Source organism: Anolis carolinensis, chromosome 2, assembly GCF_035594765.1.
Source record: "Anolis carolinensis isolate JA03-04 chromosome 2, rAnoCar3.1.pri, whole genome shotgun sequence".
Lineage (NCBI taxonomy): Eukaryota > Metazoa > Chordata > Lepidosauria > Squamata > Dactyloidae > Anolis > Anolis carolinensis.
This window is the reverse complement of record NC_085842.1, coordinates 100,842,916-100,869,809: the sequence shown is the minus strand read 5'-3', so window position 1 is coordinate 100,869,809 and position 26,894 is coordinate 100,842,916. Positions and strand designations below refer to the sequence as shown.

The 26,894-nt window shown below is 41.0% G+C and overlaps 1 long non-coding RNA gene across 2 annotated transcripts in view; it reads right to left on the bottom strand.

Annotated features, from left to right (window-relative positions):
• LOC103277899 (uncharacterized) overlaps positions 1-26,631 on the bottom strand; it is a 107,062-nt gene extending 80,431 nt beyond the window's left edge. The window contains exons 1-4 of one of the 2 annotated variants that reach the window (XR_505755.3): positions 25,582-26,631; positions 10,882-10,958; positions 9,241-9,349; positions 1,976-2,093 (exon numbers count right to left, since the gene is read on the bottom strand). This is a non-coding gene — a long non-coding RNA (uncharacterized LOC103277899). The remainder of the gene's footprint in view (positions 1-1,975; positions 2,094-9,240; positions 9,350-10,881; positions 10,959-25,581) is intronic. The other variant, XR_010002729.1, reaches the window with a different exon arrangement.
• Positions 26,632-26,894: the final 263 nt, after the last annotated feature.

Here is a 26,894-nt window from a genome sequence, read left to right as displayed (position 1 = left end):
ATCAGTGTTTAGCAAACTTTGGTTTTCCAGTGTTGCCATTCCTCTATGCTCAATATTGGATTCTAGAGATAGTTAATCTACAGTATATCAGTGTGTTTCCAACTCTGATCTTCCAGGTGTTTTGGATTTCAAACATGATGTTTTGGTGCTTAATTTGTAAAACCATAACGTAATTTGATGTTCAATAGGTTTTTCCTTAATCCCTCCTTATTATCCAACATATTCGCTTATCCAATGTTCTGCCAGCCCATTTATGTTGGATAAGTGAGACTCTACTATATTACTGTCTGATTGATTTAGGACATCATCCCACAAAGGGGGGAAAGTAGGTGAAATCATCTTCTTAGTGTTATGTTTTGTGACGTTCCATTTTGTTCAAAAATTGAGAATTTAGTCATCCCCATCATTTCTGGAGCAATCATGCATTTTATTTCCTATCACATGGGGAAGTATAGTCTCTGCCGGTATCATGGACCTTTCTTGCTTTTTTAAAAGGAAAACTTTGCATTTGCAGAAGTCCTAAATTTTGCAATACTGAAAAGATATGATTTTGAAAGTTTGTGAAACTTCATTTTTAGGACTTTGTGGTTCACAATTTTCCATATTTCTTTAGAATACTGTTAATATGATAACTTTTAATTATGGAATCGGTATTTTTTCTACTACTGGCTACAGACCTCTCTGCCTGCTGTTAAGAATGGAAATAGAAAGACAGCAGTGCAGTTTTGGAGCAAATCTATTCAAATTAAAGTCCTATGAAATAGATGTTACTGTTTAAAGGACTTTGAGGAAGAAATATTTGTTCATAGGTAGAGCACACCTGGTTTTTCCATGTTTAATTTTTTTTGTCAAATCATCAGTAACAAGTTATGTTGAAATACTTTGATTCCTTAAATATTGTCTTTTGTAGGTCATTCAACACACCACTAGTAAATCAAAATAAAACTTCTAGAAATGCTTTTCACTGTGAAGATGTTGATTAAACATCTGTAATACGTAAACATAAAAAATTACAATGACAAAAACATGATTACATAGTTGTAGTTATTGGAAAAAGAAATCATTAGAAATTTAAAAACTACTATATATAGGGCAAGCTATATAACAAATCTAATCAACACACACAACTATTCTTTAATTTTACAGTGCCAGGTCTACAAAAAAGGAAACTATTAATACAGCAAATTGGAAGTTTCAACAAAAAAATAAATATTAAAACATTACTGATAGAGGTTTGTGACAGAGGAGTAATTGTGACAAAAGGATAATTGCATCATAATAAAAGACTGCCCTCACTTTCAGGTCAGAATACAGTACAAAAATGGAGAAATAAGACAGATCTCATCCCACCTTAAAATACCCGCCTTTTGCCGTTTCTATGAGAATGGAAGCATTGGAGTTGCTTGCTCCTCGACTTAAAAAAAACAACCCTATTTCTAATCACTTTAAAAACTGAGTACCACTGGCAACCCATGGAAAGACTCTTGCATTGTTTGATGGGATCCATGGGACTCCATCTTTAAAGTATTTAGAAATGAGGAAAAGCAAGCATTTGATGAGATCCTTGCTCTAGAACCCGTTAATCAATCTTTAGCATGATGTAGTATCTGTTCTAATAGCACATTTCAAATGGATTTATCTCTCACACTTCTGCAGTGTCTGGATCTAATGTGTGGAGTTCTGCATATGCTGCACTTGAAGTAAAACAGAGATAACGATTAAATCCTGGATATTTGGGGCACAGACAGAGCTGGCCCTAGGTATTTTTCAAGTATAGGCGAACAGAATTTTGGCACACACTCCCCCCCCCCAAACCAATCATTGAAAAATAAAAGCGTTGGATAAGCAAAAATGTTTGATAATAAGGAAGGATTAAGGAAAAGCCTATTAAACATCAAATTACATTAAGATTTTACAAATGAAGCACTAAAACATCATGTTTTACAACAAATCAACAGAAAAAGCAGTTCAATACCTTGTGAAGGCAGGCCGCAGGAGGCAGGAGCTGCCTCGATAGCGCCCCCAACAAGATGGTGCCACAGGCAACTGCCTAGTTGGCCTGGTGGTTGAACCGCCCCTGGCACAGATGAATCCTGGGTGGGGTGGGGAAAAACACTACAGGTCATGCAACCAAGGAACATAATAGCCCAGCCTTGCCATGACTATATTATCATTTAGGCCTAACTACCCTAATGGCACTAGATCCTGTTTAATCTTGGAAGCTAAGGAGGATGAGGCCTGATTAGTACTTGGATGGGATACTGCCTGTGAATACCAGATAATGTGGGCTGTATTTCAGAGGAAGGAACTGACAAAACCACTTCTTATTCCTTGCCTATGAAATTCATGGGGTCAACAGGCAACTTGAAGGAATATACGCATATATATGTTGCCCCATCAGAAGGAGACCTCAATTGCCATTGTGTCCACAAGGTTTTCTGGCCACAACTGCACTATGCCAGCAGCTCCACTGGTTACGCAGCAATCATGAGCACAATGTAACAAATTCCCACATCGTAACAGCCTGTCACTAGTGTCTATGCTACTATAGTTCCACTAAAATATTATACCAACATGACTCTGGTCTCTGTATTTCAATGTTTTTTCATTTATGCTTTTAAAATATGAACTTTGCATACTTGGGGTAAGAAAGGGGGTATCCTTTTACACTGCATCTGACATATTTGGGGGGGGGGTGTAAAATTGTGAGAACAGCACAACTGCAACGGTTCTTGCAAAATTAAAAGTATAATATATTATACAGTGAATTGTGCACTAAGCTGTGTAGCCCTGCATAAAAGCATTTAAAAGAAACTAATACTGTATATAAATAAGCACTTGCAGACATTTTAAGGCTGGTATTTAACCCCACTATATCCCAGATATTTACCAAGAGCAATATATATTGCTTTTCAGTGAATTGCAAAACTGTAGCCATCAAATGAATGGTAAAAATAAACACGCACTGTGTGGAGTCCATTGAACAACCCTGAGGTGTGTTTATTTTTCGCCTCCTATTTAACCTACATTTTTCCAGACAAGGGATTGTGTTGTGTAATAATCCTTTTTATATGGGCAGAGTCGACAGAAGATTATTTGTGATTCATTTAAAATATGGATTTTGGATTCAGCAATAAATCCCCTTTTGGCTGAGACAAATGAAAGGCAAAGAAATAACATGGCATTTAATCTTTTAGCTCCTCAAGTTCTGGGTGATTATTTTGACAGTTAATTCAATGCATTTAATGTAAGCTTCCAACCCACGTTGTTCAAAGAAAATCTTGCTCTGAGCCCAGCCCATGAAAGAAATGGCATGATCAGACTTTGCTGTCTTTGGAAGAATTCGCTCAGTAAGGGGAAAATAAAATGTACATTCGTGAGCATTACAAGTGCATTGATGTTAGAGTGCAAACCGCCAACCCTCAGCCTTCTTGCTTCCCCCCTTTGAGGCTATTAAAGATCACTTATTTCTTTGGAAAGACAGTCCTTGATCACATAGTGGTGATGGAAACAGCTACCATTAAAAAGTATATTCGAAAGCAGATTTGTATGATTTGCAAAACTTTTAAAGTCACTCCACTAGCTGCCAATTAGTTTCTGGGCAAAGTACAAAGTGTTGGTTTTGACCTTTAAAGCCCTACATGGTTTGGTCATGAGACCAAACCTTAGACTGCAATCCTATATGTACTGTCCTGCTTGAAGCCCAATTTCCATCACCTTTTATCTATTCATTTGATAGCAAAGCTTACTATTAGTATACAGATGACTGGAGAAATAAACATGTAGTTCTAATTTTCATATTTGTTGAACTCATATCTCATGCATTAGAAAAAGTTCATTATAGCATCCATTCCTCTTAATAATTTAAACCAATCTTTGATGACCAAGAAGATTTAGGCAGGAAATAAATTACTGCAAGGGTCAAGAGGCAGCCAGTTCTCCATATTATGAAAATACCAGTAAAATTCAATGGTCATTTGAATGTATCAGTTATTTAATATTTAACTATTTATTAACTTCCTTAACATTATTGTGCCAATCAATTATCAATAAATTTACCATATCAACTAACTTACACAGTTAAAAGCCAATAGGGATTTAAGTTACAACTTTATTTAAATATTTACTGCATCATTGAAAATATTTTATACAAGTTCCTTTTTGCTGGCCTATATATAAAAACTGAACTTTCAAATATTTTTCTACCAATAATAATGCAGAGCTCTATTTAAGCTCTATTTTCCCTGAACTGAAATTTCAGGGAAATAAAATGCAAACTGAGAGTATATGGAACAAAGTATTCATTTTTTTCCTTTTGAGGTAAAACTGACCAAGTTGTATAAATACCCTACTGACTTCTGAGATGTTCAATGGAGACCTTGCTCAATTGGGGTCTCCCACAACTATTAGAATGTGATCTACTGCACCACAAATTTAGTCTTCAGTAATGGCACCTATTCTTTTTCATCAGGTTTGACAATCAGAAACCATGTCAAATTTTAAATAGTTCTTAAAATACTCTCTGAAATCCCTTACAATAATTATGATATCACCAAACTACATGAAAAGAGAATCCACTTAAACAGTAGTAAGACATTCCTGACAGCAAAAGCTGTTTGAAAAGAGAGACTAAAAGACCATCTACAGTGGATGTTTTGATTCCTGCATGGCAGGGGGTCGGACTGTGTGAATCTTGTTTTTCCTCCAATTCTATCATTCTATGATGTCACTGGTCCTATTAATAAACTACAATACATTGTCATAAGATAGGAAGAGTTATAGTGTGATAAAACATACATGTAATGTTTGTCCAGATAGGAAATGCATAGTTCGATTCTAGTTTGAAATTTTCCAAAGCAGAGTTACTTTTCACAGTATTGTGAGAATGCTCCAGAAGGATCACAGAAGTGTACATCACAGAAGACTATTATTGAATCTGATCTTTTCAGGTGCACTTCGACAGATATGAGAGAAATAGATCGCTCTGGGCTCAATAGAGAGAGGTCATGGCCTTAATTTATTTGAACAAAGCTCTTGCCTTCAACATTATATATAATGATGTAGCCCTATTCTTCTATGGTGCATGTAACACTGGGGTGAGGGAGGATATAAGCACCAATCAATTCTAGAAGTATATAGGCAATGCGGTCTCCTCATGGCTCATTAAAACAGCAGAAAGATTTGATTAAAGTATAGTCTTATTTTCCCTTGTCTTTGTGACTGAAATTTAGTACCAGAGGGACCTCATTTAATTACATGGTTTAGGGTTATCTGGAAACTTGAAGGCACACTTCTTTGTGAAGGACACCCAGACACATCTGTACAACCCAAACAGCCTTCTTGATTTTCATGTTGTTCAGAGAGTTGAGTATGAATTTCCCCTGGAAAAATAGTCCCCCCCCCCCCCCCGCTCCGGTGGTAATAAGACAAAGCCACTGCTAAGAAGAATACTTCCATTCTTTGTAGTGAGAAAACGATGTGTTGTGGAGGGGAGCACATTCCCGCTCTAGTTTTGCTGTATTTTATTATTACACTCCTTCCCTTTGTCTTTCTTTCATGCAGTCAAATCCGCTGCATGAGTTCTAAGAGGCAAGTTGTATGCAACAGGGCTTGTTGTTCAACAAATATTCATTAACCTGACATCATTGTTGAGCTGGGCAGATTTTGATTGTCATAAAAAGACAGCTTTATTGTTCATTATCTTTTGACATTATACAGCAGGGGTCCCCAAACTTTTTAAACAGGGGGCCAGTTCACGATCCTTCAGACCGTTGGAGGGCCGGACTATAGTTGGCCACCGAGCAATAATAATAATTAATAACAACAACAACAACAACAACAACAATAAAGAGGGTTGGAAGAGACCCCTTGGGCCATTTAGTCCAACCACCTTCTGCCTTTATGCACCGAAAGCACAAGCACAGCACCCCTGACAGATGGCCACCCAACCTCAATATTAATAATAATAATAATACAGGGTTTTGGAACACAATACTCCTGACCTCACAATTGTGTTAAAAAAACAAAGTATGGATTGTCGATGTTGCAACCCCAGGTGACAGAAGGATTGAGGAGAAACAACTGGAAAAGCTGACATGATATGAGGATTTAAAGATTGAATTACAAAGACTCTGGCACAAGCCAGTCAAGGTGGTCCCAGTGGTGATCGGCACACTGGGTGCAGTGCCTAAAGACCTTGGCCTGCACTTAAACACAATCGGCACTAACAAAATTACCATCTGCCAGCTACAGAAGGCCACCTTACTGGGATCTTCACACATTATTCGCCGATACATCACACAGTCCTAGACACTTGGGAAGTGTCTGACGTATGATCCAATACAACAACCAGCAGAGGGTCTGCTGTGGACTCATCTTGTTGTGTTTCTAATAATAATAATAATAATAATAATAGTAATAATAGCTTTAAGAGAAGAAGAGACCCCTTGGGTCATTTAGCCCAACCCCCTTCTGCCCTTGTGCCGTGGGGGCCGGATAAATGGCTTCGATGGGCCGCATCCGGCCCCCGGGCCTTAGTTTGGGGACCCCTGTTATACAGGGTGTTTCAAAATGATGGGTGCAATTTCAAAGCAGCATACGTGCCATCCCAAGTTACAAACATCTGACTTACAAATGACTCATAGTTAAGAAAAGGGTGAGACAATGGGAAGTGAGGGTCATCATCTTCTGAATACCTGATGCTAGGGGCTGTTTGTGCATTGGGAGAGGCACCTAGAAGTAATCATTTGAAACTTTATGTCCTGCTGTGTCCAAGCCATAAGAGTTTCATTCATGGGTAGTTTGTGGCTGCAGAGATATACTCTCTGCAGCCACAAATTGTTACTCTCTCTGGCAGTAAAGTACAGAGTGTATCAAACAGCTACATCTGTTTGATACACTCTGTATTTTAATGCCAGAGAGAGTAATGATGGTGATGATGCTTTATTTATATCAAAAGAGAAAAAGATGGTATGGCCTTTTCTTTCCCATTGTCACCAGAATAATTTGGCTTGCTTTGGTTAATTGTATTCCATTGGGATGCCTGCTAGTTTGTATCAGAAAGATTCCCTGACCCAGCCCTAGAATCAGCCCTAGAGATGCTTTTTAAGACATTGAGTCTCCAGGTCCTTTATGCAAGATCTATTCCTTGATGCAGGTTAGGTTTGCTAGATTGACCTGGACTAAATATAGAGTCAACCACAGATTTTTTGTTGTGTGTCTAGGAGGATTAGCATAATTGATCTCTGGCTTTGAGCAAGGAATAGGGTTTTTAGATCTTCAGGCTTAACCCTGAGTCCACAGTCTTCATGGATCATTTGTAGGTGGCTGTACATTCTCTATTTTTCAAGGTTGCTTTGGATAAGGATTGTATGTATTTATTCAGCTCAGTTAGTAGACTGGCACCTTGCTATAATTTGCAAGACTTCATTGATTGGTCACTGCAACTTGCAAAGACTTATGCGGGATGTATGTATTCATTTAGAAAGCCGATTCATTCCCTCCTAGCAATGTGGTGCAAAGCTCTACACCTGTGTTCTGGCTAAAAACAGGTAAGGTAGATCAAATGTTCCTTCTCCCATCTTTCTTAGCAGGTGATGATAATAATAATACTTTATTCTTATACCCCCACCTCCATCTCCCCGAAGGGACTTGGGACGGCTTACATGGGGCCAAGCCCAGGTAAAACAGCAAACCAAAATAAAATGACATCAGAAAATACAGACACAATTAAATTAAATTATAGATTTTATGCTATATGTGTTGACAGGGGTTGTTATTATAATTTTATGTGACTTGTTTTATATTTATGTACTGTTTTTACCTGTTGTATGTTATGTGTGCACCTAGAGTGCCTTTGTAAGCCACCCCAAGTCCCTTTGGGGAGATGGTGGTGCGATATAAATAATAATAATTATTATTATTATTATTATTATTATTATTATTATTATTATTATTATTATTTATTAAGCATCTAAGAAAACTACATTCTTGTTTCCAAAAACTCTGACCACCCCCATTTTCTACAAACATGCTACTTCAGGAAGTATGAGAAGGAGTTTTTACTGCTGGCTGGGAGTCTCTACTGATGCTCTTCCTGATTTTGGATTTCATAATGGATAATTTGCAGACATTTAAAGTTAACAGTTTCCTGACCTAAATTAAAAATGTTAGGATGATTTAATTAAAAGCTTAATTAAAAGCACTCTTGTCTTTCCACAGCCTGGGGCTCAGGAACACTTATCTGCAGCTTCATTACCAAATCTGACAGGGCAGTTTAATTACTGTTTTGAATTCATTTGCAGACAAACACTAATGTAGGTTTAGAACTATTTACCAAATCTCTAAACAGATGAAGAGTATTGCCATTCCTGACAAGGTGTAAGATAACCCCTCTCCCGGCCCAAAGGAAGGGTAGTTCTTGGAATAAAATGAGAGCTTACTATGTGATGATGGCTGGGATTCCAGGTTGGATCCTTAGCTATGTAACCACCTTATTTACAGAGCTAAATAGCATCTCCCAGCTGAACCCTTCCTTATCCTCCTACCTGGAGAACAGCCACTGTAGTCAACAGGAGTCTGTGCTCTTGTCAATTGGGAAACAAAGATTTGGGGTTTCCATCCCCTCCCATGAGCAATTTCCATCTTGACAATCAGAAGGTAGCTATTGCAATCTTCTCTTGCACCCTAAATTGCTAGTGGGAAAGTGAGAGGATGTCATTTAGCTGCTTTCTGATGGACAGAGGAACAAGCCTTCACCACTTGCAGCTGCTGCTCTCCAACAAATGGGAATCTGTGAACTTTTAATTCATTTTCACAGTTCCTATATTGGATTCAATAATGGATAATTTATAGGCATTTAAAGTTAGCAGTTTTCTGAGTCACAAATGCATAAGCCTAGTTTACACATTAGTATCTGCCTTAGCAAATTCTGGCTGTTCTGAAAATTGTCCTTTAGTTTCCAGTCCAAAAATGGAGGAAACAAACTTTTTAGGATGTGATAGCAAGCATGAAAGAAATTAAAAATATAGATGCTTGGGAAGGAAAGTTGAAAAATCCTCCAGAGGTTTCAATGAGCAATATTTACTATGGCTACCACATTCTGTGCTGCTTAGTTCCATCACACAGGAAAAAGGGGAGATATACCTCTCCAGTAGATGGTATTTTTTTAATTTTTAGAAAAACCTCATCACATTTGCCCATGTTGTGCTTTTTCCATAAAAAAATAAAAAGACCACTTACCGAGCACATAGAAATATATCTATGTTTCTATAGATTTTCTTGGGTACTTCAGTATCTGGTTCTCATTCCAATGCAGCCAACAGATACATGGCTGAAACTGCTGCCGCCACTGAAATTGAGGATATGTACAGATGTTGTGTGCATGTACTTTACAGTTCAGTTTCTTCTTTGTGTCATTTTGGTACAGATCTGAAAAACCTAAAAACTTCACTGATTTTTCTCTCCTCTGTGTTCTGCTTCCTACTGTGCATTTTCTTCTCTGCACACCCCTCCCAAATTGACATGAAAGGGTCTTTACACAAATAAAGGCCACCTCTGACACCTCTACATCTGGTAGGGACATCTGTGAGCATCTGCCATGAAGCCCCTTGTCTGCATGGAAATACCTTGGTTGAAGTATTTCAGATCATGCATGTCCTGCCAATCTTCTACAGATTTCTACAGATCTCCTCTATTTTTTAAATAGATACTGAGCAGCTGAAAACGATTTTATCTGGCCCAAACCATGAAAACAACAACAAAAAAGACAACTTATAAAATTAAGAAATATATTATAAAAGAAACATGTTTTCCCAAAAATCCCAGCAGATGCTGATTAAAACTACAAATAGAATCACTACTGAAGTTATTTGACAGTGTCTGGAAACTTGTTGAATAAAGTAGTGAATGGGCCATCCCTGGAGGGGAGTTGACATAGCCACCAATGAAGCACTTTCATACTACTCAGATATAGTGCTGTGATTACATCCTGTGGAATGGCGTTTATAGTTTGGCCAGAGAACCAGGGGAATTTTCTGGCTGACAAATCTAAATCTCCCTCTAAACTGTGATACCCCCCCACCCCCGCATTTCAATAAATTCAGATACAGGGAGTGGCATGGGACATTGGTGATTGCCAATGGAAGGAGGAGACCTGTTGTTGCCTACATGTTGTCTACCTCAATTTTAGATAAATGAAGGCTGGGGATGTCTGCCTTTCAGGATTCATTGTCAAGATAAGTATACCACATTACTAAGTATCCACACAGTCCAGAGACAGAAAAATCAAATGTTTAAATGTTTGGAAATATAGTCAAGAAAATAATTGGGTTTGCTTCCAAAATGTGATAATTGTAACTACTTTTTATCATGGCTACATATCTATTTACTGGATTTCTTTGCTTCTAACAACCTCTTGCTGAGAAAAATGAATGGGAGAATATAAGTCTATGCACACCCTTCTAATGGCTTTCCTAGAGGTACCCTGACAATTTCTGGGGACAGAGACTGCTAGATTAGAAAGAACTTTGATCTCAATTTATACACGTCTTCTTACAAATCCTAAGAACATATCTGTGAGATTTCCACTCTCACACTTATTAACACTGCAAAGTAAAGGCACAAAATCGACCTCTCTTCAAAGAATAGCAATTTGTAAGCTTGCATCTTCACTATTTTTGATTTTTTTAAAAAAATGCTGCAAATCGAGCAAGTACGTTTCTGGGGTAGCCTTTCATTACTGTGGAATAAATATCCAAAAGAGGCAGTTTGTGGTTTCAAAGCACTTGCTTTTCTGTAGGCTTAGTGGTTATTTTCTCCTTCTTTTGAATAATTTGAAATATTGATCTGTTTCTCCCCACGTTTATTCTTTATTTTTCTCACCTATCTTGATTCCTTTGGCTTTCACTTAACTTCTCTTCATAGACTGTTTTTGTCAATATTTGTATTGGACTGTAGAGCTGAAACACAAAATAGATTTCTTAACTTTAGAATGTAAGCACTGGAACTATTTCTTATGAGTGTCAGATGTAACACTCCCTTAATTTAGCTTCAAATTACACTGGAGTTTTATAGAAGAGCATCATTGCAATGTCAGCTCATCTCGAGTGTCTTATCTGCTGTCTGTAATCCTTCGGCTGTGATCTTGCATACCAATACGGATGCTGCAGCCCAGTGATACTAGAAAATGGGTTTGCAGATTAAAGAAAAGCTTCAGTGTTACAACTACAAGAGTATATTTTAAATTAGCAACTCAGATTAAAGGCACTTTCCATTTTGCTTAGGAGATGGAAGCTAGGAATGTCAGCTAAAAGATTCCTTGGGGTATTCTTCCAAGGACCACTCAGATGCAGGTAGAGCCTAGCCAGGGAGTAGAACTAGAATTCAGACAATGTATCAGTTCAAGAGCAGGTTCCAAAGAATCCACCCAGAGTAAGTATAGGTAATCACTGGAGACGGAGATGGTGGCTTCTGTCTCAACGGGGCAGGGAAATTGTTCTGATTTTAGCAGTCTAAAGAATCTAACCAAAGCTCTGCCTCCCAATAACTTCAGCACTATGGACAGTATCTTACACATTCTGACCATAGGAGCCACCTATCACTATTGTGTAGCTATAATAAGGACCCAAGGCCAACATGAGATACCATAGTCAGCACCAGATGCAGCATTATTGTTGTTGTTTTCTGTTTTCAAGGACTCTTGTTCGTGCTGATTCTTATCCTAGGATTCTTGGCAAGATTGATTCCAAAGAGATTTGCCCTTGACTTCCTCTAAGACTATGATTTGTCTAAATCATCCAGTGGGTCCCATAGTAGATGCAAATCCTGGTCTCATGGGGATCCTAGCCAAGCACTCAGACCACTACACCAGAATGGCTATCAGTGGTTTATTATGATAATCATTTGATGCTTCCAGACAAGATTTTTATCTTACAGTAATTTTGCCTCATTCACAGCATGTTATGGGATGGGAACATCCATATGTTCCGTTTGTATCCCTTTCCACTGGTTCTTCCATATTTTACTGCAGAAAATCTGCTGAGACAAAGCAGAAGGGGAAAATGGAGTTGCTGCATAATGCCTTTTAATTAACAGCATTAGGAGCCCTCCCCCATCATTATAATATTTCAGGAAATCTAGAAACATAGAAGAAATTCCATTCAGTATTTTTAAAATATTTAAAAGGTAGCTGAGTTTGCCTCCTTCAAACAGTGGCTTCCTTCACATTATTTTTAACTTTGTGGCAACCTTATTGCTTTCAAAGCTAATTTTTCCAAAATGGGAGGAACCTTTGGCTTTTCCTGATATTGTGGACTCTAACTCCCAGAAGCCCACCAATGATCAAGGGATTGTGGGAATTGTGGTCTAATGCTTCTGGATGGCCAGAGGTTCACTGAACTCAGAATTAGGCAATGCAAGAAGGTTTGGCTGAAAGGCACCCCCCAAACAGGGCTTCCACAGCTTTCATTAGCCCTCACCAACATTGTTAATTAACAAAGTTAATGGAAATCAAAATCCAGGCTGGAGATGACTGGCCAAAAGCATTGGTTTGCTTTTCATCCTCTTTCTTCATTTTCTCTTGTTGTTTCTGCATCATGCCATTCCAGCATGCTGGTCTAGAGAGTTGGAAAACGCAGAGAGTGCATACAGCCGAGGAAGTTTCACATTGCCATTTCTCTATTTCTTTCCAGGTCTTGTAGGATCATGAGAGAAACAGAGAACATTCTTACATATCAATTGGAAGAATTCAATCTGTTGTCCAGGATGTGCATTGAAATTGCCAAACTGTGATAAAAATGTTATAAACCAGTTCCATCTGAAACCTATTTAGGACCAGGACTCTTCCATTTAATCCACCGTCTTTCAGAATAAAGGTTATAAACCCTGCCATTTTTCTAGTCTGGTAAGTAAGCCCTATTGCCTCGAGGGGGGAGGGGGAAGAAAAGACCAACTCATGAAGAATCAATTCTGGCGGACTTTTTCTATCACAGAGGTCACATAACGCTGTGCTATCTTTAAGTCAGATAGAACAGAGGAAGAGAATAGTGATGTCTAAATTGAGTTCAGTTGGAATCTGAAAGTTGTTCAAAAGGTTAAAGAATGTCAACCAAATATTGCAGTTCTCTGAGAGCTCACTCCTGATTCTGTGTTCCTCTACCAGAAAGAAACACCATGATTTTCCCAAAGCATACAAATGATGCAGCTGCAGTAGCTTAGTCCAATTATGCTCTGTTGCATGCAGTGTGTTTTTGTTTTAAGTAAGCTCAAGTTACTACTATATGAAATGTCCACAAATGATAGATGAAAATACCAGCTCCACGGGACACTTGATGAGCACCTCTGGTGTTGCAGAGAATGTGGGAAACAGATGTGAAATGAAAGCACAAATGGATGACAGAAGAAGAGACAGAAAAAGGGCTGTGAAAGCTAGTGTTTGCAATGTCAATTGATTTTAATTCTAACTTTAAATAAACTAATCAAGGTGTTGACTCTCATTTAATGATAGAGTTCAGCCCCTTAGACAGGTCCATTAAACGTTTAGGCTCAAGATTCAGAGTGAATTCGCTTCCCAAATAGCACCAAATAACCTTTGGCCTCTTCCACACAGCCGAATAACATCCCACATTATCTGCTTTGAACTGGGATATGTGGCAGTGTGGATTCAGATATCCCAGTTTCTGCCTTGATATTCTGGGTTATATGGCTGTGTGGAATGTGGATGGATGCTGCAACCCATCCTGCAGCTTCCTCAGCTAATTCCCACCCCTTTACTTTAACAGTAGTATAATTTAGATGGCTTGCAGAATAACCCACTATTGTAGGATGAATCACCACAGAGAACAGTTGAAAAGTTGGCAGTTCTTGCCAGTCACGGCCTCTCATCTTAGGCAATGATAGGGGCCACGGTGGTGCAATGGGTTAAACTAATGAACTACTGACATGAAGGTTGGCTATATGACTCCACGAGATGGAGTGAGCTCCTGTCTGTCAGCCCTAGCTTCCCAGCAGGATAGTAACACATCTGGGCATCCTCTGGGCAATGTCTTAGGCATGAACAGGGCAGTATATGGGATTAAAGCTGTCTCTAAACTTTATATCCCAGAGATGTCAATTAGCAAATGGAGTCCCTACTCACTTGGGTCAAGCTGTATCACACCCAAATGCAAACCAGAATTAGGCAAAAAAAAATCCTATAAATTCCTCTTCCCCTCCCTGGAAGAAACAAAATGAAATGAAATAAAAATTTGCTGCCTTTTCATGACACTCAAATGTGCTGCCCAAATTTGATACCTCACTTTCCCTACTTGGTAGGGTTGGACATGATAGGGTAATCACATTTAAGCTATATCAAGCTCTGCAAAAGAAAGTATATATGTAATTGGGAAAACTAGGGGGTATCTACACTGCAGAATGAATGCAGTTTAACCCATGACTCAATGCCATGGAATCCTGGGAACTATTGTTGTTTGGTGAGGCACCTGCACTCTTTGGCCAAAAGGCTTGAGCGATCCATGAAAAAATTGATTCTAAACTCGTTTCAAAAGCTGGGGGCGCCAGCGTTTCGTTTCTGATGTCATTTCCGAATTTTGCCCCCCAAAAAATTCGAAATTAATGAAAATTCGTTATTTTCTAAATTAATTCGTTAATGGCGGACGCGCATGCGCAGTGGCCAAAAAAAAAACAGCACGAGGGGAGATTTTACAGGACTCTCCTGCCCTCATTTTTTGAGTGATCTTCTTCAAACTTGGTACAGTGGTAGAACACATTTAACACTGATAGCTCACCAAAATTTGGAACGTTTCCCTTATCCTCTGATTTTTGGCGAATTTTCATAGCTTTTATAATAAACCATTTTTTAATAATTGCAGAAATCTGTTCCTGGTTTGAAAGTCTTATTTCCTGTTAAATTGGGTTGTCTTTACTGTGAAAGTCATTGTTCTACTTCAGAAACTTTGTTTTTGTGGCTGAAACTTTGTTAAATTGGTGTGTGTGTGATATATACTGTGTATATATATATATATATATATATAGTCCCTGCATATGTGTGTGTGTGTGTGTGTGTATATAGGTAAAGGTAAAGGTATCCCTTGACGTTAAGTTCAGTCATGTCTGACTCTGGGGGTTGGTGCTCATCTCCATTTCTAAGCCCAAGAGCCAGTGTTGTCCATAGACACCTCCAAGGTCATGTGGCCGGCATGACTACATGGAGTGCCATTATTTTCCCGCCAGAGCGGTACCTATTGATCTACTCACATTGGCATGTTTTCAAGCTGCTAGGTTGGCAGAAGCTGGAGCTAACAGCGGGCACTCACTCTGCTCCCGGGATTTGAACCTGGGACCTTTCGGTCTGCAAGTTCAGCAGCTCAGTGCTTTAACACACTTCGCCATCGGGGCTCATGTATATATAATATACATACACATACACACAATGTGGAGAATATGTGGAAAGGTAGAGATAGATAAGTTGGGAGCCACAGCGAAGGCACCTTCCTGGGAGCAAGGTCTAATAATAATAATAATAATAATAATAATAATAATAATAATAATAATAATAAAAAATCCCTTACAATATCCAAGATGGCTCACTGCTACAGAATCTTGGGAGGTTTAGTTTGGTATGGTACCATTATTGGCAGAGAAAGCTAAGCTGTAGGAGTTGAAATCCAATCATTTATCCTCCCTATAGAATCAATTTTATATGCATTTTTAGCTACAGAAAAGCTAAAATCAGGACAGTAAAAGAACAACACCCAGAAAATGGGAATTCCAGACAGGAAACAATCAGGGCCAGCTAATACCTCCCAACAAAGGATTCCCCCAGGTAGGAAGCAGCCAGGTTTTGAAGCTGCAAGGCTATTCAATGCTAATCAAGGTGACCAATTGCAACATTCACACTTGCCTCCCACAGACAAGAGTTCTTTCTCCCACCCTGGACCTTCCACAGATATATAAACCCCACTTGCCTAGCTTCGCACAGACGTCAAAACCTCTGAGTATGTCTGCCACAGATGTGGGTGAAACGTCAGGAGAGAATGCTTCTGGCACATGGCCATAGAGCCCGGAATACATACCACAACAGTGTGATCCCGGCCATGAAAGCTTTCGACAACACAACCACAGTATCCATTTAAGTTCATGTAGCGTCGTATGGAGACCTGTATTGGGGGGAGGGAGGGTGCGAATCTGGGCCCCTGGGAGTCGTAGTCCTCCCTCCCTCCCTCCCCGGGAGCAGCCAAGGACAGGCCTGGCCCACACCCCCTCGCATCCCGGGCCTCTTCCTCCTCACCGCCGGGCCCCTCTCTGTCTCTCTCGGTCTCTCCATTCCCGGCTCCATCCGCCGCCTTCCCGCCTCACAGAGAGACACCAGGCCTGAGCTGAGGCGAGGCGGCGGCGGCGGCCATTTCCCCCCTCCGTCTTCCTCCTCCTCCTCGGCCTCCTTCCCCCTCGCCCCCTCCCATTGGCTGAGCCCGTGACGCCCCTTTTGCTGAGGGGCAAAAGGAAAGGGCCTGAATGGTGGGAGTTTGGGTGATTTGCAAAAGCTTTTTTTTCCTAACGAAAAAAACGACGAAATAAGAAAAAACGGCCTCTTGCGATTCGAAACCGCGATATCCAGACGTGTGGACAATCAAGACCGTATATTGCTTCAAAACAAACAAAAGTAACGAATTAATAACGGGTAACGGGGAAATCGAATTATTTGAGCAAGCCTATTGGCCAAGAAAGCTAAAGACCTTGCAAAACTACAATTCTTGGTAATCTCCCTGTTTTAATTTTACAGTGTTGATGCACTCTAAGAGTACAGGCCATAAAATGTTAGCTATGACTGGTATTCATTTCCCCCCTTTGATTGTGGTTTAGTATGAACCAAGAGGAATAATCAAAATGGGAGAAGAACTGTTGTCTTGACACAAGCCCATGCACATGGAATCATAAAGACCCTATGTACATTCAGGCACCAGTATGCCACTTTGCCTTGTAGTTTGGTACAGGATGAGTCCACGGAGGTGACACCATGAATTACTTCACTGGGTGACACCACTCCCTGGTGACCTAATGCTGCGCAGTTCACCTGCCACCTCTGGTGGTTCACTCATGTTAGATACAAGCAGAGAACTGGCATGGCAGAATGCGGCCACAAAATGCTCTAGTTTCCCACAAAGTGAGTGAAGCTGAAATGTCATTCTACAAATTATCAGAGGAAGAGAGAGGAGGGGGAAGTATGGAGGATCAGGAAGCTCCTTGTTTTCTATTGTGTGTAGCTTTGCTTTTGTTGAGAGCAACAAAATTCAGAATTTGTCCAGAAACATATCTATTGTATCCAGCTGTGCATTCCTACTGCCCCTACCTATTATCTGAAGTTTACTCCACCAAGATGTAAGAAGTCTAGCATCATCTCACATTCTTTTACTCATTCTTTTTTAAGATTTGACTTATTTATTTTTATTGTTTACAGCAACATTTTCTACACACATCAGAAGTTCTGGCAACAGAATTTAAAATTCCCTGTGCCCCTTCTGCTTCACCTAATTAAAACTGACATCTCCCGTTTTGAACTACAAACATAATTACCTGGTTTCTTCCATGAACCTGGATAGCTTCAACTGTCTATTGATAATTTATGAGCATCAGAGAAGCTGCCTAGGACAAATATCAGGCACTAGGAAAGAAAAAAAAATCTCACAGCAACTTCCCTTTGAAGTTGCAGTTTCTGCGAGAAGGAAACGAACCTTATCTGAGAACGTTAAGAAATAAGCTCTGCTTTAAAACAATGCTGCCACGCTTGTTGAAGTGATATCATGACAAGCACCTTGCTTTGCATTTTCAAACTTTTTACATGCTTGAGAAACGGTTCTCCAAGGGAATTTCCAGTGGAGTTAAAAGGCTTGCATTTTCTTGAAATGCTATACTTGCACTAACCTGTCCAGTGCCAGTAGCATGATCGCCAAATGCAGTCTTCCCCAATGTAGTCTCCTCCAGATAGATTATTGGTGAGCTTCAGGTGTTTAAGATTACAACTCCAAGTACCTCATCCAGGGTCAGGAAAATGAGGGACCTGCCAGACAGGCCTATATTCCAGGATCTGATCCCAGGTTTTCTGCTTTAAACTGGATTATATCTATATCTTTATCTAGCCGTCATAATTGATTGTTATGAATTTTCCATGCTGCTATGAATTGTGTTCAGCCGTGTTAACTCAGAGCTACAAGTTGAGGGTTGGGGTGGGTTGCCTAAGAAGCTAGGGGAGGGTGTGCCTTATTCACCTTCAGAACAGCTGTATTCTTACCGGGGATGTTGAAGCACAAAGTCACCTTATTATTGGAAGAACTGTATAACGCTGTAGTAAGAGCTAAAGCTTCTGGCACTTTAATGGTGATTTTATTGTTATCCCTTAGCTTGTTGATCTACCTCCCTCACCCCATTGATTCTATTAGAACAATCTATGAACTAGATTCCCCTCCACCTTTAGCACTTTGCACTTTTGGGAAATTAAAGAACTTTATATTTCACTTTATGCTAGTAACTCCCAAGTGGGGGGAATGGGGAGATGAAAGAGCTACATCCAAAGGAGTGGAGTGAGATACAATTTAAGCAGGGATCTGGCTTATATTTGAAAGCTAGTGCCAACCCAATGATGGAAGAAGGGGAGAGGGGCCATGGAGGGCGGGGAGGATGTCCACTAGCTGAGGGGCCCCCATAGAGGTAATCCAGGGGAGGGGGAGATACGGGAAAGGGAGTCCGAAACTGATTCGGCCTAGGGAGAGGAAGAGATTTCTTGTAGATTTAAAACGGCCTCCTGATATGGTAAACTTGGATACCCAGGTTGGCGGTTCCTCCGGATTAAAGGTGGTGCTGTTGAACGCCAGGTCTGTAAATGGAAAAACAGCAATCATCCAAGACCTCATCTTGGATGAACGGGCAGACCTGGCGTGCATAACGGAGACCTGGTTGGATGAGGCGGGTGGGGTCAATCTCACCCAACCTCCCGGGTATGCCGTGCAGCACCAACCAAGATCCGGAGGACGGGGAGGCGGTGTTGCACTGGTCTATAAGGAGTCTATCCCCCTGATCAGGTGCCCCATCCCGCAGTCAACCTTGTTTGAATGTGTCCACCTGAGGGTGAGTGACCGGGACAGATTGGGGATTCTGTTAGTGTACCGCCCACCCCGCTGCACTACAGTCTCCCTACCTGAGCTAGCGGGGGTGGTCTCGGGCCTGGCATTGGAGTCCCAGTGGCTTTTAGTGCTGGGGGACTTCAATGTCCATGCTGAGACCATCCTGACTGGTGCGGGTCAGGACTTCATGGCCTCCATGGCAACCATGGGGCTATCCCAATTGGTATCTGGTCCCACCCACAGAGCGGGGCACACACTTGACTTGGTTTTCTGCCAGGGATGGGAGGAAGGTGGCGGTGTGGAGGAGCTTACCATCGCTCCTTTGCCATGGACTGACCATCACCTGATCAGGTTTAGGCTGAATGCACCACCTAACCACCGCAGGGGTGGGGGACCTATTAAAATGGTCCACCCCCGGAGGCTTATGGATCCAGATGGATTCCTGACGGCTCTTGGGGAGTTTCCCGCCGCCTCGGTTGGTGATCCTGTTGATGCCCTGGTCTCTCTCTGGAATAGGGAGATGACTAGGGCAGTAGACACGATTGCTCCGGAACATCCCCTCTCGAGTAACCGAGCTAAACCAGCTCCTTAGTTTACTGAGGAGTTGGCAGCGATGAAGCGAAAAAAGAGGGAACTAGAGCGCGTGTGGCGTTCAGAGTGGAACGAATCAGACCGAACACGGCTGTGTCTCTACCTCAGGGCATATGCCGTGGCAATAGATGCTGCAAAGAATGCTTTCTTGGCAGCTAATATTGCATCTGCAAAGAACCGTCTGGCGGAGCTGTTCCGGGTTGTCAGAGGCTTGTTAAATCCCGTCGCTCAAGACGGGATCCCTGACAACTCGGCAGCCCGCTGCGAAGCATTTGCTCGGTTCTTTGCAGACAAAGTCGCTCTGATCCGCTCCGGCTTTGACACCATATTAATGGCAGTCTCCGAGGATGTAACACGAGCACCTGCTTGTCCTATTTTGATGGATTCTTTTCAATTGGTTCAGCCTGACGATGTGGACAAGGTGCTTGGAGAGGTGAGGGCTACCACATGCATCCTAGACCCCTGCCCATCCTGGCTGATAAAGGAAGCCAGAGAGGGGTTGGCCGAGTGGGTGAAGGTGGTGGTTTTCCAGCGAGCCTCAAATTGGCTGTGACCAAACCGCTGTTGAAGAAGCCATCACTGGACCCCACTCAATTGGAGAACTTTCGGCCTATTTCCAATCTCCCCTTTTTGGGCAAGATCATGGAACGTGTGGTGGCCGCACAACTACAGGCATTCTTGGTTGACACTGGTTTTCTGGATCCGGCGCAGTCTGGCTTCAGGCCGGGGCATGGTACCGAGACAGCCTTGGTCGTCTTAGTCGATGATCTACGCCGGGAACTGGACAGGGGGAGTGTGTCCCTGCTGGTTCTGCTGGACCTCGCAGCGGCCTTCGATACCGTCGATCACGGTATCCTTCTGGGGCGCCTTGCCGGGATGGGGCTTGGAGGTACTGTTCTGCAGTGGCTCCGGTCCTTCCTGGAGGGTCGGTCCCAGATGGTGTCCTTGGGGGACACCTGCTCGGCCCCACAACCATTGACTTGTGGGGTCCCGCAGGGGTCAGTACTGTCCCCCATGTTGTTCAACATATACATGAAGCCGCTGGGAGAGATCATCCGGAATTTCGGGGTGCGGTGTCATCTGTACGTAGATGATGTCCAGCTCTGTCACTCCTTCCCACCTGTCACTAAGGAGGCTGTCCAGGTCCTGAACCGGTGTCTGGCCGCTGTGTCAGACTGGATGAGGGCTAACAAATTGAAATTGAATCCAGACAAGACAGAGGTCCTCCTGGTCAGTCGTAAGGCTGAACAGGGAATAGGGTTACAGGCTGTGTTGGACGGGGTCACACTCCCCCTGAAGACACAGGTTCGCAGTCTGGGGGTTCTCCTGGACTCATCGCTGAGCCTGGAACCCCAGGTCTCGGCGGTGGCTAGGGGAGCCTTTGCAGAACTCAGACTTGTGCGCCAGCTGTGCCCGTTCCTTGGGAGGTCTGACTTGGCCACGGTGGTCCACGCTCTGGTTACAGCTCGTTTGGACTACTGCAATGCGCTCTACGTGGGGCTGCCTTTGAAGATGGCCCGGAAGCTTCAATTAGTACAACGAGCGGCAGCCAGGCTTATAACTGGAGCGGCGTACAGGGAGCACACCACTCCTCTGTTGCGTCAGCTCCACTGGCTGCCAATATGCTACTGAGCCCAATTCAAAGTGCTGGTTTTGGCCTACAAAGCCCTAAACAGTTCCGGTCCAACTTACCTATCCGAACGTATCTCCTCCTATGAGCCCATGAGAACTTTAAGATCGTCTGGGGAGACCCTGCTCTCGGTCCCCCCGCCTCACAAGTGCGGCTGGTGGGAACGAGGGACAGGGCCTTCTCGGTGGTGGCTCCTCGGCTGTGGAACTCCCTCCCCAGTGACATCCGGCAGGCTCCATCCCTTCTGAGTTTCAGAAAAAAGGTAAAGACCTGGCTTTGCGAACAAGCGTTTAATGAATGAATTATGATGGCTTTAACTCAGTCCGGACTAAGGTTTACGTGCAAGGTTTATGTGGACGAATGGATTAAGTATTTTATTATACTGTTTTAAATGTATTTATTGGATTGTTTTAAATTGATTGTTTTAATTGCTATGTTTTATTTTTCTACTGTATTGTGAGCCGCCCTGAGTCCCTTCGGGTGAGAAGGGCAGCATATAAATGATGGAAATAAAATAAAATAAATAATAAATAAATAATAAATAAATAAATTATATGAGTCCACATTGTCAGATAATCTGGGATAAACAGAAAACCTGGGATCAGATCCTGGGATATAGGGCCTGTCTGGAAGGGCCCTCGGATAATTTCCTCATTCAGGGCGGGGATGGGCCACTAAAGTTGGACTGCAATATTCATGATTGCACATTACGATTATAAAGGTTATAAAAGTTGTACTTCAAAACCAACTTTTTTGCCCAACCAAATCTTAAAGGCAAAAGCCCAGAATGAAGAAAGTACCTTTGTACAGTTTTTTTTTTCACTTTATGTAAGTTCTTAATGGAAAGTACGCATAAGTTTGAATAACAACACTGGAAGGAATTGAAATTAAAACTGTCAATATGGCGATTTTTAAAAAAAATGTGCATTCAAGTCACTCTGAATTATGGCAACTCTATCATTAGGTTTTCCCATGGGGGTTTCTTAGAGAGATTTGTTCAGAGAAGATTTGTCTTTGCCTTCCTCTAAGACGGAGAGAGTGTAACTAGCCCAAATCCCACACTTGCTTTCTATGGCTATTACCCTGGTCCCCACAGTAATAGTCCAATGCTTAAACCACTGCACTATGCTGCCTCTGTTTGCCTGGTACTTAACATGTGGCAATAATGACTGCTTATCCACCATAACTTTGTATAATCCTATATAGCAGTCATTTATATTATTGACCATCATCACTACATGCTGTGGGAGTGTATTTTACTATTTCACTATGGGATATATGGCAATGACCACACATCTGCCACTGGCGCAGCCCGTCTGTCAAATTTTAAAGTGCAACACGTTGAAAAGTTTGCCCATTCCTGATATATATAATATAATATATAAACATTTATTGGGAATTCATTAAAAAAATTGCTTCAAAAAGGGTTCTGTGGCTGAAAGGGTTTAAGAACCTTTGCATTAAACAACAGGAAGAACTTCCTGACAGTAAGAGCTGTTCAACCATGGACTATGCTGCCTTGGAGTGTGGTGGACTCCCCTTCTCTGGGAGGTTTTAAGCAGAGGCTGGATGGCTATCTATCATCAGTGCTTTGATTGGTTGTTCCTCTATGACAGAGTAGCGTTGGACGGGATGACCCTTGCTAACTCTATGAGTCTATGATCATGATGGCTATTTATTACTATTAGAGGCAACATGCCTCTCAAGGACAGTTGCCTTAATTCTCCATAGACATCTGGTTGGTCACCAGATGGAGAATTTTTTTTAATGGCTATTTTTCTGTTCTTATGTTAAATGCTTCTGAGACACATCTTTGCACCTAACATTAGTTGTGTCATATTAGCTAGTTTCAAAGCATTCATGTAATTTCAAAAATGGTTTTTAAGAAGTTATAAAATATACTTTCAGTTAATGAGAGTTGTTTGGTTTTTGGACAGTTGGCAAAATTTCTGTGTAATATCACTGTATGTTTCCTATGATTATGGTGGCAGAACATAGTGGAAATGCTTCTTGCTTTTCACAGCTTTGTTATGTGCACAAGTCACAGCTCAGAAAACACACCTCAGAGCTTATAATTCTGACTCTTTTTCTGCATATTTTTAATTTTATAATGATTTGAGCAAGCAACATACTATGGCCATTCCCACCACCTCCCTTTTCAAGAATGTCTTATAATTGCAAATCTTATTTATTTCTGATATTTCTACTCTGACCTTCTCCCCAAGGGGACTAATCTTGTGAATAGTTACTTGGGAATAAGTCCCAATGAATTAACTGGGATTTAATTCTGAGCATCTATAGATTTGGGCAGTCTACCATCAACAGTGAATAAAGTTATCTGGTTTAGTGCATTCATTGAGATTCTCCATAGACAAATGCATGTACTGGAGTCAATGAGAACAGTGAAAATGAAGCAAAATAAATCTTCTAAATTATTCATAATATGCTTTCTTGATCACAAACATCAAAAGAAAGGGACTGTTATTTTGTGATTAGAAATAAGCTGTTTGAGTGAAGAGTTCAAGGTCCAAGAAAGTCATCAGAAATTAAAATCTTCCAAATTAAATAGGATTCAATCAATTAGTCCATGTGACTGGAATAAATGAACCTACTGTTCACAGATTGATGATGTGGATTTTAACTCATGCTGACACACTGACAAGGGGCTCAGGGCTGGTGACACTTGCTGGATGTAACAAGCTGTACTTCGTTTCAGCAATGCATTACATGATTCTCTGAGGAATGTATCTGTCTACCAGATAAATGTTTGTGAAACCCTCTGGGAGCTCTCGATTCCATGAAAACTATTCTGAGAGAAGCTTAGTGGCAGACATCTGAACAATTTCACTCAAGCTCAGCGGCAGCTGGTGGTTTTCTGAATATCCTTTTGGAGTTAGTGTAAACTTTAAAGGGGCCATAGGAAATGTTGTATCTATAGGGTTCAGGACCCTGGATAGCTCTTTTAAAGTATTGTCACTGCATCTTTGGTATGAAAGCCAGCAGTCTCCACTACTCAAGCTAAAACATTTCCGAAAAAGCAGAGTTATTCTGATAGTTCCTGGTGGACTCCCAGAGAGAACCATCATACTCAGTTAAACGCATAGTGTCCCTGTCCTCCATTATTTTGATTATGTAATAACAACAACAACAACAATAATTGTCTCCCTACAGCTCATGGCGAGATATCACATTGTTAAAACAAGAGATAAAACACTATTAAAAGACATACAGCAAGATACACAGAGTTAAAATACAAGTTAAAAACCTTGGTAAGATGCAGGTTAAATTCACAACTTCAGATTGACTGGATAGGCCTGTCTGAAGAGATAGGTCTTCAATTGTGTCTTAAATTCCGACAACTGATCCAGCTGTCCAGGCTCTTTGGTAGGTCGTTCCACATTTCTTGGGGTGGCTGATGAAAAGGTCCTCTGGGTGACGGTCACAAGTCGGCTTCTGGCTGGTTGGAGTAGCCACCCCACGGTGGGCCTAAGTGTTCAGGGTGGATTGTACGGGAGAAGGCAATCCTGTAGATAACCTGGACCCAGACCATGTAGGGATTAAAGATCAAAACCAACATTTTGTAATTTGTCTGGAAATTAATTGGCAGCCAGTGGAGTGACTTTAGGATAGGTGTAATCTTTTCACTCCTAGATATTCCTGTAACTAATCTATGTTTTGAACTAACTGGAGTTTCCGAACTTGTTACAGAGTTAGCCCAATGTAAAGCGCATTGCAGATGTCCAGGCTTGAGGTTACCTGTGTGTACACTACTATCTTTAGGTCCTCTAATAAGGGCCGCAGCTGGCGGATCAGCCAAAGCTGGTAGTAAGCACTCCTGATTGTCGCAATTACCTGGGCTGATATTTGAAGGGTGTATCCAGGAGCACCCCCAAGCTGCAAACACAGTCTTTCAGTGGAGTGTAACCCCATCCAGAACGTACAGACCTTCATTCCTAGGTTAGGACTCTTGTTGGCAAGCACCTCTGCCTTATCTGGTTCAGTTTCAATTTGTTTACCAGTGCATGCAGATACCTTTTACAGACTACACCTATGGAATAATGTTCAATTTCCTCTTAAAGTCAGATAAACATATTCTGGGTCTAAACTTGACAGTCTCTCTATATTCCAGTTCCCATGTAAATTAATTCACAGCCCTTGTTTTATTTATATATGTATGCATTTCTTATGAATCTTTGATACCCAGTTGCAATACTAACATGACTAATACTAATCATAAGCAATACTCACCCTTTGTTTTAAAATTAACTCAACTTCATTTTGGTCGAAGAGACAGAGGTAGCCTCTTCACAGATTTAAACTGTATTACATGGGAGATTTAGGCCAGTCACAAATAATGGAAAGTAAAGTGAATGGTCCTTCTCAGTGCTTGGAATTATAATTTGTCCCTGTGATTGGAATTCAACATCAGCTGCCACTCTGAATTAACACTAACACAGGTGACTTAAAGAGACATTTCCTAGTTAATCTTTAAGCTGTTAAGAGGAGACCATCACTGAATTTATTGCCCATGAAAAGTCAATGTATTCCTAAGGAGAGGGTAATGTGTGGAAGAGTGAAGAAAGGAGGGAGGGAGGGAGGAAGGGAGGAAGGGGGTTTCTCTACATTTCTGTGTCTGTAACTGTTTGACAAAACCACAAAAAATATCCTCTTCCTGTCATTAATAGTCCAATGATTGTAGCTCCTTGTCTTATGTGGACATTTTGTCTGATCTGTTGATCGTAATAAATTATTCATTCATGTGGCCCTTGTGTTGATGTGTTTTCTGTCTTCATCCTACAGCTTTAGAAATAGACAATGAGCAAAAAAAATGTTTCTTGCTTTATTATGCATTGATAAACTTAAATGTAGTCATAGTGAAACCTTCAGAAATGTGCTAAGTGATGTAAATAGCAGAAAGACTACTTTCCTGAATAAAAATTCTGAAGGTCGAAGAACAATGCAAATGGAGAGCAGGAAAAATGCATGCTCTTTGTTTTGGAACTTCTTCAAAATTGAAAGCTTTGCTCTGTTAATATGAGATAACAAGGGAAGAAAGGGGTCAACAAAAATCCTGTACTTTTATAGTGGTAGATAAATTATATAACAATAGTCATTTCAACTGTTTATAAACTGATTAGTTTTGTTACTTTGTGGGTTTCATAGACTTATATCTTTTTTAAAATTATTTAAACTTTGTGAGTAGTTGTTATAATTTGTTATAGATGTTTTATTCATGGGGCCATTTGTTCATTTTGTATTGTTTATAGCATTGAAGGTTAGCCATCCTTTGTTTGAAACTGCCCAAAGTCTCCTCAGGGAGATAGGGTGGGTTATAAATAAAGTTGTTATTGTATTAGTAGTTGTTGTTGTTGTCAAAAAAATTCCGGAAGGTGTAATTTCCCCCCAGCTTCCTTACATTCAAGACTGAAAGTGCAGCACTGTTTTTTTTTAAATATCTGCAAACCTATTCAGCATTGGTTCTTTTCCACTATATTGAATGGGGTATTGATTGATAGTATCATCACATTGCTGAATGCAAAAGGATCTTGTAGCACCTTTGA